The 9,837-nt window shown below is 36.8% G+C and overlaps 1 long non-coding RNA gene across 1 annotated transcript; it reads right to left on the bottom strand.

The window, feature by feature from the left end:
* Positions 1-5,268: 5,268 nt before the first annotated feature.
* LOC128296261 (uncharacterized) lies at positions 5,269-7,802 on the bottom strand. The gene is made up of 2 exons (XR_008286807.1): positions 7,701-7,802; positions 5,269-5,483 (listed from the first exon to the last, which is right to left on the bottom strand). It is a non-coding gene; the product is annotated as an uncharacterized LOC128296261 (long non-coding RNA).
* Positions 7,803-9,837: the final 2,035 nt, after the last annotated feature.

Genomic DNA, 9,837 nt, shown 5'->3' with positions numbered 1-9,837 from the left:
CTAGTTTCACTATTTGAATTTGAAAGATTCAAGTACGTGTGTTTACGTGTTACGATGACACTGATCTGACCTTTCATGTGTATGAACTCTTCAATAGAAGAGAGATTCAGTCGATGTGTTGTATAGTGAAAGAATCGCTCATGATTTGAGTATGAGAAAATAAAGAGATAAGTATTGAAGGTACAGTCGAGTGAGAGTTCTGTGACAATGATTATGAGAAGAGAAGTTTATGCAAAAACGAAACCACTTTTCTGGTAAGATTTTTGGGGAAGAAAATCCCTAAAGGGGGGAAAGTTGTAAGATCCCGAATTAGGGCCTAATCGAAATAGTGGTTTTGAGACCACAAATCCAAATTAGAAATAATTATTTTATAATTATTATAAGATCTATGATATGTTTATATGATTGTGTAAAATTTTCATGAAGAAATTATATGTGAGAAGTGTTTAATTTGGCTTTAGGGACTAAATCGCGTAAAGTGTGAAAGTTGCATTCTAATAGCTAAAGTATTAAGTAGCTATAGAATTTTTAGTGGAAGCCCTTATGTGGAAATTATCCCATTAATAAGTTAGTGGAAGATATTTGTTCGATATTATTGAAATAAGGGTACATTGGTAATTAAGTTAAAAAGGTATAATGAGACAAAAATGCAAAAAGTTATCATCTTTATGTTTCTTTCTTCCACTGAAATGAAGAAAAATGGGCAGCCATGGATGAGCATGATATTCGGCCAAGCTTCTATTGCTCATCTAGGTAAGATTTTTGTCTCGTTTTTAATTATTTTTATGTTTTCAGAGTCGTGGTAACTCGATTTAGCTATCCCGTACCTTCGTTTTCAAAACTGTTAAAGTTTGTGAATTTTTCCATTGTTGATAAAATGTGTAGTTTGATAATTGATGATAGAAAATGCATCCTTGTTGTTAGATAAACAACATTTGTAAAGTGATTTTTGATAAAAATGTCGATTAAGGACTAAGTTGAGAAATCTGTTAAATTGTGTGATAAAAGTGTGAATATGTGAAATATGTGGGCTGCTGTAAGTAAGATAAATATTCGGCTAGGCTTGGGTTAGAGTTCGTCGGAGATTCTATCACACTATCCAGTTATTGAAGGGTATAAATGATTTCAAGCACTTTAATTCTATGGCATATATAGGGACTTAGTCGATTGGGTATGTGTCATTTGATTTGGCCAAATGTATTGGCTCATAATGGAATAGGATTCATTTTGTATATGGCCATGAGATATGGCTCATATTGGTTAATGGGTTGTAAACCTATTCATAAATGCATGCATGTGCTAAAGGTTTCATATGGTGTGGTCCTGTGTGTTTGGCATGGATAAATTGTGAATGTGCCCTAGATTACTTGATGGTTTTAAAGTGACTAAATTGGCCCATGGATAGACCTTAGCATGAGTATGAAGTGTAAGACTGTGTTAACAATAATCATGGCATGAAGTTGATAAGTTTAAACTAGGCAAAGTACGGTGTCTTATGCATGAATAAATCGATATGGAATTGCCACGAAAAGTGCCATTAAAGTTATGTTTTAGTAATGCTAATGAGGGTGCCAAATGGCTTGGTAAATAGCCATTTTCTGGGCCACACGGGCAGAAAAACGACCGTGTCTGTAACACCCCAAACCCGGCCTAGGAGTGTAGACTGAATTCAGAATGCTACATTGATCACCGAAGTGATCGTGAGAGAATGTTACAAGTCAAGGTGTTCAAATTTTGATTTTTGAAATCGTTTATCCCGAAGCAAGTCTAAAACCTTTAATAATTTAAACTACATCGTAAGTTTAACAGTATAAAATTTACGAATGAAAACTTAAAACAAAAGTTGCACCACAGTATTATAAAACTTTACCGCGAATAGAAATTTAAAAACTGAATAAAACTAATATCTCGTTTCCTCCAAAACTGTCCGAAACCTCCGCATACTGAGCCCATCAATAGAATCCAGAACTGTACCTGAAAGTGAAAACAGAAGAGGGGGTGAGCTACACGAGCTTAGTGTGAGATCAAAGCCAACTACTATAAAATTAAAAACAGAGAATCTAGAAAGAAATTTAGAGGAAAAATATACTTATAGAGCTATACGGAACCAGTTGGTACGTTCTAAACGGACGTACCAGCAGATAACTGTATTTAGCACATATTTAAACACACTCAATCACGCCGTTGCTATAATGGCTCAGTCAGACAGTCGCAATCAGAGTATACAATGTCAGAAACACTTTTCGATCAAATAGTATAACAATCAGTCGTATTCCAAACAGTCAACAAAATGCATATGAGTGCAATTGAGTTAAAGGAACCCACCCATCCAGCTAACACACCTCTCTGTCCACCATCACACCTCAATAGAGCTGTAAGCTTATCCAACCAATCACTCCATGTAGGGATATAATCAACCCATCCATCCAACTCTACACTCCATATAATGTCATCTCAGGTTACTCGGCAACGATGGACATCAGCATTGTCCTCGACCCTCAGGGAATTGGGACTGCCCACGACCCTCTAGGTATTAAAGGCTATCAGTAAGCTGTACAGTGCCATGCAGAAGACCGCTTTATAGACATGTAGTATAAACTGCCAGATCAGATATATTATGCGGCATGTACTCTGCAATACGGTAAACCGCTATACCGTTATAAGTAATGTCCACAACCCTCAGGGTATTGGGACCGCCCACGACCCTCTAGGTAATAAGGCTATCATTCACTAGTAGATCAGTTGCCAGTTTTGTAAATCTCCCTTCTCTTCAAAATCTTGCCCAAAATAGTTCACGCAAATGTATGTATGTTGATAGATACACAAAATTCAGAATACCAATTTCCACAGTCAATCAGAGACAGTCACTCATATTCAGTCAATTAGAATAAAAAATGTACACACTCGTTACTTCATTTTAGTATCAATTACAAAGTAACCTCACATATCAATGACATAGTTAAACGGTCAGATAAAAACTAGTTGCACGCACACTCACCCAGCTAGTCGGGTTAAGAATCAACCATGTCACACAACCAATCAAAAAAACTCATTATTCGAACTCAGATCAGAGTCATAAACACCCTTACTAAAGCTTAGCTAAGGGTTTAAACACACAAAGTCCCTATCGCACTTAGATATGCCCTAAAATCAAAATCTGGTGAAATAGGACCACACGCCCGTGTGCCACAGCCGTGTGGGATACTCCAAGCTGTGTGGAGGTCCTAACGTCTGTGTGTAGGGTAGCACAGGGCCTTGTGACAGAGGCACAAGCCTGTGTCAAGTAGGGACACGACCATATGAGTAGGTCGTGTAACTTACTATCTAATTCGCTAAAATAAGATGTAGGGCAGACATGGTCGTGTGAGGGTCTCACACGCCCGTATGCCCACCAGGCATAGTCGTATGTTCCAAAACACATGCCCGTGTGGAATCCCTAATTTCCAAATTAGTCACACGGCAATGTGAGAAACGACAAAATCCCCAAATCGATCACACGGCCGTGTGGTACCAAAATTGGCCCGAGATCATGTGGCCGTCGGGGAGGTCATGTAACCACTCCAAAATAGCCCCGAAAACACTGTTTTAGCCACAAATCCATCCCCAACTTAAGTAATATCGAAAACATATCAACAATCAGAGTATTTCTTTCACTTTCAGTGTTTAGGAAACCAAAACCAAAGCGTTAAAAATACTCATACACGATAGATCAAATCGAAATTTGGGAAAACTAAAATAATGCAGAGAAAGTTCGAATCCCACACATGTTTTCGACGACGAGGGAAATGAAAAAGGAGCGAAACTCCATAATCCGCAATTAACTCGTTTTTACAGAAAGAAAATAGCAAAAAGAAAAAGAAACAAAGAGGGGAAGAGGAACAGAAAAGAATGTGAAAAGGAAGAAGAATAAAAAAAAAGTAAAAGTAAAAATAAATAATAATAATAATAATAATAATAATAATAATAATAAACAAATAAACTAAATAAGTATTTTAACTTAAAACAGAAATAAATAAAATATTTTCCAAAATGCCTACACACACACAACCACTAGACCAGCAGGCCCATTTTACACTAAAGTGCACAACTAAACACATATGTGCAGCCTTTTCACTATCACTACACTAAAAAACCCAAAACTTCTAGGCCCAAAATTCGGGGAGTTACAGTGTGTCTCATTCGTGTGGAGGACATGGTCTAGCACATAGGCATGTGACATGGCTGTGTGACCCTATATCGTTGTTGACGTCATAAACAAAGAGTTATACGGGCTGGAAACACGGACATGTCCCAAGCCACACTGGTGTAACAACCTGATTTATACTAAATTCAGAATAGTAGTTTCGGGACCATGAATCCGAGTCAGAAAATATTTTAAAAATATTTTATGTGTTTATTATGTGTGAATTTATATTTGTGAAATTTTCTTGTTTTAATTTTTTCGTTTAAGTGCTAATTTAATATAAATGGCTTAATTGTGTAAAATGAAAAATTTGATGGTTTAATGTGTAAGGGCCGAATTGAATGTGTCTTTATAATTTGAAGTAGTTATAATGCAATTTGTTCATGAGAACATAATATGGATGGTTTTGGCCAAGAATTATAATGGTTTTATATTTTATTTTAAAGGTTAAATATGTAAAATGTTTATTAAGTTAATATATTATAAAACATAAATTAAAAGCCATGCATTTTTGTTCATACTTTTGACCGAAACTTGAGAAAGAATAAAGGGTTTTAAGCTTTCAAATATTTGGCCTTGTCTGAGCTTGATTCAAGGTTAGTTTTTGTTCGATTTTTTATCATTTTTACATTTTTAAGATCGTTGCAGTGTAATGTCCAAAGCCCATGTTTGAATTTCTGAATTTGATGAATACTTTATGTAACACCCCAAACCCGGCCTAGACATTATGACCGAATCCGACGTGCCACATTGAAGTTAACAATCCCCGCTTTGTTTTAGTGTTTTAAAAAAACTGTCGTTTGATAAGGCTTAATCAAGTGAATGGAAGCTGCGCACCAGGTAGGTATCCAAAAATAGAGGAGGTGAGCCATGAAGGCTGCTTAAGTACCAAGCTCTTCGATTGGATCCAATCCTAGACATGCCCACAACCATTGCCACACTTTGGAGTGAGGTTAGGTTTTGAGAAAAACGAGTTGGAATTCATTTAAGTAGATATTTTTGATAAACCGATTAATTATATGGTTGCGTTATTTTGAAAACAATTATCATTTTGGAAACGCCCCCTAATTCTAACCCATTTTGGATTGTTATCAGTAAAATATAGGGTATAAAATAAAATAATCCAAGAAAAATAATTAAAATGGCCTTTTTACAACCCAAAACCAAATAATAATATTAATTAAGATAAAACTTATAAAGAAATAAATCAGCTACTTATTGCAATTAAAAGAAACAGAAACAGTAGTGTGGCCATCTCTGAGTCCTTCGCAGCTCCAAACCATCTAAGCTTAGGGATTACCTTGCAGTTAGAAAGCGGGGTGAGTTTACGAAAACTCAATGTGTAATCCCAATAACATACAAACAAGTGAAAACACAAGATCAAGATACAATCTGGGCCAAAGCCCTATTTAGTCTTGACATATACTGGGCCGAAGCCTTTCATTTAACGGTTACTGGGCCAAAGCCTTTTCATAAATCATATCACTAGGCCGAAGCTTTTTCATAAATCATATCACTGGGCCGAAGCCTTTACTGTAAACGGTATGGCCCATAGGCCCATTTCAATATCACATGTAATGTCAATGGATGTATGCAAGCCCATTTCAATATCACATGAAAGACCAATGAATGTATGCAAGCCTATTTGGGGAGACTACTCGACCCACCATCCGCTACTCTCCACCCGTACCAACCAAGCTCTCCATGTGGGGAATAACTCAACCCACCCAACCAAACTCTCCACTGGCAGCATAGCTGCTTTATCATATAACTGAAGGCCCAACCTCTTTTAATAACTGGGGCAAAGCCCTTTCTGATAAACTGGGGCAAAGCCCTTTTCGGTAAAATGGGGCAGAGCCCTTTTTGCACTTCCTCAATCAATATAACCCATATCCCATGCAATATGTCATGTATGCCGAATGTCATGCCCATATTTGAATCAAACAATCACAGTCAAGTCATTCATATCACCAACATATATTCACAATCAAATCCGTCAACCACACAGTCCAAGTCAGTCACTTGCCCACAAGGGTAAAATAGTCATTTTTCATATTATAAGGGTAATTTCGTAATTTTACCAAGTATTAGGGTTTTCCATGCTCATTAACAATTATCAATATTTCCAAGTGTTTAAACAGTGATCTTTAACCCACTTTATCAAATTTGAGATTTTGGGCCCAGAACTCTTAATAGGCCCTACGAATGCCGACTTAGCCCACTAAGCCCACTTAACTCAAATTTTACAACAGTACTAACAGTGTTAACTTGCAACTTTTCCAAATTCCATTTTCTATCATTTTTTACCCAAATGGGCCCAAAAGCTCATTGGGCCCAATTCCAGCCCATTGAGGCCCAACTTACCATCGTGCACAAAATTGTGCTCTTACCTGTTCTATCGATCCAACCACCGATCATATCGTATTTATCGCAACTATAACCAAATGCAAAATCACAAATTCCCAAAATGCCGGATTTTAAGCATTTCGGCTTTTCATCGAATATTAGTCTAAGATCTTACGGGGGTTATTACACACCTGTTATGGGTTGAAGTTGAAACGTTCCCAAAATCAATCACCTACGATAACCACCACCTATCACTCAAACTTAACTAATCCAATATCAATATATGTAAATCCTAAGCACATCAGTCATACGAAATATAAGGGCATATTCGTCATTTTACCATACAGGGGTATTACGATCACTTTACCCTATAGGGGCTTTACGGTCTTTTTACCTATTAGAGGTATTTTAGTCATTTCATCCTACAAGGGTGTTTTGGTAAATCTACAAACCAAGGGTATTTCAGTAATTTTGTAAACCAATGGTATTTCTATAATTTTTAGAAAGTTAAGGGTATTTCTGTAATTTTGTAAATCAGGGGTATTTTGGTAATTTTACAAATTGAGGGTATTTTGGTAATTTTGTAAATCAAGGGTAAAACGATAATTTTGTAAATTGAGGGTAAAACGGTAATTCTATAAATCGAGGGTAAAATAGTAATTTTAGGAATTAAGGGTAAAATAGTAATTCTATAAATCGAGGGTAAAATGGTAATTCTGTAAATCGAGGGAAAAACGGTAATTTTGTAAATCGAGGGTACTTTGGTAATTTTACAAATTGAGGGCATTTTAGTAATTTTATAATCGACGGTATTTTAATAATTTTATAAACCGGGGGTACTTTGGTAATTTTACAAGTCGAAGGTATTTCAGTAATTTTACAAATCGAGGGTATTTTAGTAATTTTAGTAAACTAAAGTATTCTAAACAGGAATAACAATACGAATGGGCCTAAAGCCTATTCTCGGCCCAAATGGGCCCACACGCTCGTGTGGCCCTTTTAGCCCAAATCTAGCTACAAATATGAGATTCACCTAGCCTAGTCCAATATTTACTACACAATCAAACAACTTATCCAATTGGGCAGAGGCCCATTGGGCCCACATGACCCCTTTCTACCATCGCGGCCCAAGTAGCCATCCTACTGACTAGTGTAGCGAGAAAATACACACCTGATTGGCGAATGGAGTTAATCCACGCTCCGAGTACTCTTAGCCGACGCCCAACCCAAACGAGCACGCCATACAGCGAAAGGGATCAGCCAAGAAAGGTACATTTACTCTCCTCATGGTTCCCTCTATTTAAAGCTAGCTTCGCAACCACTCTTATGTTAGCTTCCCGATGTGGGATCCCTCCAACATTAGATTTTAAATTCAAGACCAACTCTTGCCGCCCCCCTGCTAGCAAAATATATGCTCCTTGTTTGTCATGGGATTCGAACCCATGCCTCCCCTCAGATGCTCCACACGCTACTTGCCACTAAGCCACAAGGCTTTTTGTGTCATATTTTATCCCCAATTAATTATAAGCTCTAAAGGCCAAAGTCCAGGTTCCCTTAAAAAAACCAAAATAAATTGCAAGAGCCAAGGCTTGAACCCAGGCTCCCATACAACTTTAAGACGCCACAACCACTAGACTACAAGCTTCCTTGTGTCATTTATTTACCACAATAATTTAAAAGGCCCTCATCTAAGCATCCAGGTTTTTTTCACTTAATACCAAAATTTTTGCTAAAGCCCAAGTTTGAACCCAAGATTTCTCCAACACTTCTCAAAGCCATTAACCACTAAAGCAAACATTTAATTGTGTTATTTCATTGCATAATTAAATACCTATATACAACCTCCTTACGGACCCGCACTCAAGGCTCAATACTTCTAGGCCCAAATTAGGGGTGTTACACTTTGAGTTATGCCATTAATGAATAATTGAGCTTTGTGACATTAGTTGATGAATTATGAAAGTTATGTTTTGGATTAATATGTATTGTATTGGAATTTTTTATGAATTTGAGTAATTAGGGCTAAATTGTAAAAATAATAATTTGAGGAACTAAAATGTGAAATAAATGAAATGTATGGACTTGTAAGAACATAAGGAACATTTACCCTAAGCATGATGTGTTCAAATTTTGCATATTTTGTGTTTTGTGCATTAAGGGTGTTACAACGAGCGTGTGTGACCACACGGCCTAACCCACATGGGCGTGTGACTCTCCAAAACTAGAAAATTTTCTAAGTGTTGTAAAAAGTTTGTAAGTTCTCGATTTAGTCCCAAACCACCCCTGATGTATGTTTTGGCCCTCGTAAGCCCATATAAGGGACATTATGAATATGAACGAATTTTTTAATTTGAACAAAATTTTTATGGCCCGATTTTACATAGTTGTGTACGTTTAAGTCCGGTAATGCATATTACCCTGTCTCGCCCTCGGACTTGAGTAAGGGGTGTTACAGTATTGGTTACGAAGAAACCTTCTCTCCAGTTTCCATGCTCAAGTCAATCCACGTATTGTTATCTATTATGGTGGCTCTCGATTACGAGACCTAGAAAATGGATGTCAAGATAAAATTTTTGATTGACTATCATGAAGAAAGCATCTATATGATGCAACCCACCAAATATATAGCAAAAGGAAATGAGGATAAAGTTTGCAAACTGTTAATATCTATATATGAACTTAAGCAAGCCTATTTTTTTAGAACAAGTTGCCTCTAAAGTTTAAGGATCAAGAAAGTTTCACCATACCTTGCAATATTGGAGAATCCTATTATGGTAAGGCTTTATGCAATCTGGGATTGAGTATTAACTTGATGCCTACGTCTGTGTTTAGACAATTAAGTATTGGTAAGGCCAGACCGACTACAGTTACAATCCAACTGGTAGATTGATCCTTGGCATATCCAGAAGGAAGATCTAGGATGTCTTGGTACGTGTTGATTAATTCATACTTCTTGCTGACTTTATTGTCTTAGATTTTGAAGTAGATAAAAGAGTACCAATCATCCTAAGAAGGCCTTTCTTGGCAACCGGTAGGACGATAATTGATGTACAGAAACTCACCATGCGAATTCAACATGAACAAGTGACCTTTAATGTGCTCAAGGTCATAAGATCTCATGATGAGGTTAAAGACTATTCTGCTATCTCAAAGGAAGATCTGCTGGTTCTTGCAAAATTAGAATATAATGATCCATTGAAAGGTATTTCATCTGACTCTCCACATCAAGATGAGGATAATACATGTTTAGAAGCTAACTCGAAAGAATTTAGTTCAAAATTTTAGTTCGAGTCATTAGAGCTATCATC

The sequence above is a fragment of the Gossypium arboreum genome, chromosome 8, assembly GCF_025698485.1.
Source record: "Gossypium arboreum isolate Shixiya-1 chromosome 8, ASM2569848v2, whole genome shotgun sequence".
Lineage (NCBI taxonomy): Eukaryota > Viridiplantae > Streptophyta > Magnoliopsida > Malvales > Malvaceae > Gossypium > Gossypium arboreum.
This window is presented reverse-complemented; position numbering and strand designations above follow the sequence as displayed.